This window comes from Stenella coeruleoalba, assembly GCF_951394435.1.
Source record: "Stenella coeruleoalba genome assembly, chromosome: 2".
Taxonomy (NCBI): Eukaryota; Metazoa; Chordata; class Mammalia; order Artiodactyla; family Delphinidae; genus Stenella; species Stenella coeruleoalba.
The window spans coordinates 144,142,830-144,147,465 of record NC_137147.1 but is presented as its reverse complement, the minus strand read 5'-3'; the positions used below and the strand labels follow the sequence as shown (position 1 = coordinate 144,147,465).

General features: G+C 39.9%; 1 pseudogene across 1 annotated transcript; it reads right to left on the bottom strand.

The window, feature by feature from the left end:
• Nucleotides 1-1,054: 1,054 nt before the first annotated feature.
• LOC307182116 (heterogeneous nuclear ribonucleoprotein A1-like) lies at nucleotides 1,055-3,886 on the bottom strand (annotated as a pseudogene). Its single transcript has one exon. The product of its transcript is annotated as a heterogeneous nuclear ribonucleoprotein A1-like (transcript).
• Nucleotides 3,887-4,636: the final 750 nt, after the last annotated feature.

Here is a 4,636-nt window from a genome sequence, read left to right as displayed (position 1 = left end):
TCTTTGTGCCATTGTACTGCCTTTCTTCTCTGTCAAAGAGCAGTTGACTATATTTATGTGGGTCTATTTCTGGGCTCTTTATTCTTTTTTATTTAATTTTTATTTTTTATTGGAGTATAGTTGATTTACAATGTTATGTTAGTTTCAGATGTACAGCAAGGTGATTCAGTTATACATATATACATATATCTATTCTTTTTCAGATTCTTTTCTCATATAGGTTATTACAGAGTATTGAGTAGAGTTCCTTGTGCTATACAGTATGTCCTGTTGGTTATCTATTATATATATTCTTTTCTATGTGGTACTTTTTTTTTAGGTTATTAGATGTCCTTATGTATATTACTTTTTTTTAGTTTATTTATTTATTTATTGGCTGCACTTGGTCTTTGTTGTGGTGTGTGGGGCTCTTTGTTGCAGGCTTCTCTCTAGTTGCAGCACACGGGTTTCTCTAGTTGTGGCATATGGGCTCTAGAGCGCAAGAGCTCAGTAGTTGTGGCACATGGGCTTCTGTAGTTGTGGCTCACGGGCTCCAGAGTGCTTGGGCTCAGTAGTTGCGGCATGTGGGCTCCAGAGTGTACGGGCTCAGTAGTTGCAGCCCAAGTGCTTCTCTCTAGTTGCAGTGCATGGGTTTAGTTGTCCCCCAGCATGTAGGATCTTAGTTCCCCAAACAGGAATTGAACCCATATCTCCTGCATTGGAAGGCAGATCCTTAACCACTGGACCACCAGGGAAGTCCCCGGTTATCTATTTTATATATAGTAGTGTGTATATGTTAATCCCAACCTCCTAATTTATCCCTCCTCCCCCAACTTTCCCCTTTGGTAACCATAAGTTTGTTTTCTAAGTCTGTGAGTCTGTTTCTGTTTTCTAAATAAGTTCATTTATATCATTTTTTTTTAGATTCCACATATAAGTGATATCATGATATTTGTCTTTTTCTGTCTGACTTACTTCACTTAGTATGATCATCTTTAGGTCCATCAATGTTGCTGCAAATGGCATTATCACATTCTTTGTTATGGCTGAGTAATATTCCATGATACATATATACCACATCTTCTTTATCCATTCATCTGTCAATGGACATTTATTTAGGTTGCTTCCATGTCTTGACTATTGTAAATAATGATGCTATGAACACTAGGGTGTGTGTATCTTTTCGAATTATGGTTTTCTCCAGATATATAACCAGGAGTGGGACTGCTGGATCATGTGGTAGCTCTGTTTTTAGTTTTTTAAGGAACCTCCATACTGTTCTCCATAGTGGCTGTACCAATTTACATTCCAACCAACAGTGTAGGAGGGTTCCCTTCTCTTCACACCCGCTCCAGCATTTATTGTTTGTAGACTTTTTGATGATGGCCATTCTGACCAGTGTGAGGTGATATCTCATTGTAGTTTTGATTTGCATTTCTCTGATAATTAGCAATATTGAACATCTTTTCATGTGCTTTTTGGCCATCTGTATGTCTTCCTTGGAGAAATGTCTATTTAGATTTTCTGCCCATTTTTTTATTGGGTTTTTTGTTTTTTTGATATTGAGCTGCATCAGTTGTTTGTATATTTTGGAGATTAATCCTTTGTCAGTCACATCATTCGCAAATATTTTCTCCCATTCTGTGGGTTGTCTTTTTTTAAAATATATTTTATTTATTATTATTTATTTTTGGCTGCGTTGGGTCTTTGTTGCCGCACGGGCTTTCTCTAGTTGCAGCGAGCAGGGGCTACTCTTCGTTGCGGTGCACGGGCTTCTCATTGCAGTGGCTTCTCTTGTTGCGGAGCACGGGCTCTAGGCATGCGGACTTCAGTAGTTGCAGCACGCGGGCTCTAGAGCGCAGGCTCAGTAGTTGTGCCTCACGGGCTTAGTTGCTCCATGGCATGTGGGATCTTCCTGGACCAGGGCTCAAACCCGTGTCCCCTGCATTGGCAGGTGGATTCTTAACCACTGCACCACCAGGGAAGTCCTGTGGGTTGTCTTTTCATTTCCTTTGCTGTGCAAAAGCTTTGAAGTTTAATTAGGTCCCATTTGTTTATTTTTGTTTTTATTTTTATTACTCTAGGAGGTGGATCTAAAAAGATATTGCTGTGATTTATGTCAAAGAGTGTTCTGCCTATGTTTTCCTCTAAGAGTTTTATAGTATCCAGTCTTACATTTAGGTCTTTAATCCATTTTTAGTTTATTTTTCTGTATGGTGTTAGAGAATGTTCTAATTTCATTCTTTTGTATGTGGCTGGCCAGTTTTCCCAGCACCACTTATTGAAGAGACTGTCCTTTCCCCATTGTATATTCTTGGATCCTTTGTCGTAGATTAACTGACCACAGGTGTGTGGGTGTATTTCTGGACTTTCTATCCTGTTCCATTGATCTGTAAGTCTGTCTTTGTGCCAGTACCATACTGTTTTGATTACTGTAGCCTTGTATTATAGTCTGAAGTCAGGGAGACTGATTCCTCCAGCTCCATTTTTCTTTGTCAAGATTGCTTTGCCTATTCAGGGTCTTCATGTTTCCACATGAATTTTAAGATTTTTTTTATTCTAGATCTGCAAAAAATTCTAGGCTCTTTATTCTGTTCCACTGATCTAGCTGTCTGTTTTTTCCACCAATGCTTTTTTTTTTTAAAGACACATTTATTCAATGTCATGATCAGACTATTACATTTAGCAATCAACAGCATGGGTGCAAAAAAAAAAAATCTACATTAAAACCCTTTGTTGGAATGCTTTACACTTTCCACAGAAGAGAAACTAAAATAACCTGTTATACAATTAGTCACAAATACAGTCCTCGAGTTTTTTTGCCCATACACATGAGTATTGTCTAAAACATGTCTTCTTTGTAGCAGCGAGGCCCTGCCACCACTGTGCTTGGCTGAGTTCACAGATCTTTTGTAACCTGTAGCTTCCCTGTCACTTCTCTGGCTCTCCTCTCCTGCTAAGCTTTGTTTCCTGGCAGTAATCAAAACCTTCTGCCACTGCCATAGCTACTGCTGCTGCTGGAACCACCAAAGCCACCTTGGTTTCGGGGTTTGGCAAAGTATTGGCCTCCACCACCATAGGGGCCAGAACTTCTGCCTCCAAAGTTTCCTCCTTTCATGGGTCCAAAATTTGGAGTTTGATTGTTGTAACTGCCAGAATCATTGTAGCTTCCACCACCTCCAAAATTGCTTCCATCATTACCAAATCCATTATAGCCATCCCCACTGCCACCATATCCCCCAGCACCACGGCTGCCACCAAAGCCACCTCGACCACTGAAGTTTCCTCCATGACCACCACCAAAGTTTCCAGAACCACTTCGACCTCTTTGGCTGGATGAGGCACCAGCCATCTCTTGCTGAGATAGGGCTTTCCTTACTTCACAGTTGTAGCCATTCACAGTGTGGTATTTCTGCATGACAATCTTGTCTACAGAGTCATGGTCATCAAAGGTTCCAAAAACAAAACCTCTCTTTTTGTGACTGCCTCAGTCAGTCATGATTTCAATCACTTCAATTTTCCCATACTGTTCAAGACAATCTCTTAGGTGATGTTCTTCAGTGTCTTCTTTAATGCCACCAACAGAAATCTTTTTCACAGTGAAGTGGGCACCAGGTCTTTGAGAATCTTCTCTTGAGACGGCCCTCTTTGGTTCCACCATTCTTCCATCCACCTTGTGTGGCCTTGCATTCATGGCCACATCCACCTCCTCCACAGTGGCATATGTGACAAACCCGAAGCCTCTGGAGCACCTGGTGTTTGGATCCCTCGTTACCACACAGTCTGTGAGCATTCTCCACTGCTCACAGTGGCTCCTCATACTGTCATCACTTGTTTCAAAGCTCAAACCTCTGATGAAGAGCTTCCGCAGCTGTTCGGGCTCTTTGGGAGACTCTGACTTAGACATGACGGCAGTGGAGGGGGAGGAGAGACGTCAACGATGCTTACTCGGCGGCGTCCACGGGCAGAAAGGAGTAATCTACCAAATGTATCTCCACCAATATTTGATGTTAGCTTTATAGCAACTCCTGAAGTCGGTTAGTGTCAATCCTCCAACTTTTTTCTTCTCCTTAATTATTGTGTTAGCTATTCTGAGTCTTTTGCTTTTCCGTATAAACTTTAGAATCAGTTTGTTAATATCCACAAAATAACTTGCTAGGATTTTAATTGAGATTGTATTGCATCTATAGATCAAGTTGCAAAGAACTGACATCTTGACAGTATTGAACCTTCCTATATATGAACATGAAATAGCTCTCCACTTATTTAGTTCTTTAATTTCATTCATCAGTTTTGTAGTTCTCCTCATAAAAATCTTGTACATATTTTGTTAGATTTATACCTAATTATTTCATTTTGGGGGGTGCTAATGTAAATGGTATTACTTTTTTTAGATTAACTTTTTTTTTAATTGAAGTATAGTTGCTGTACAATATCATGTAAGTTAACAGGTGTAGAATATAGTAATTCACAATTTTTAAAGGTTATACTCCATTTATAGTTATTATAAAATATTGGCTATATTCCCCATGTTGCTCAGTATATCCTTGTAGCTTCTTTTATACCTAATAGTTTGTACCTCTTACTTCCCTACCCCTATATTACCCCTCCGCCTTCCCTCTCCCCACTGGTAGCCACTAGTTTGTTCTCTATATCT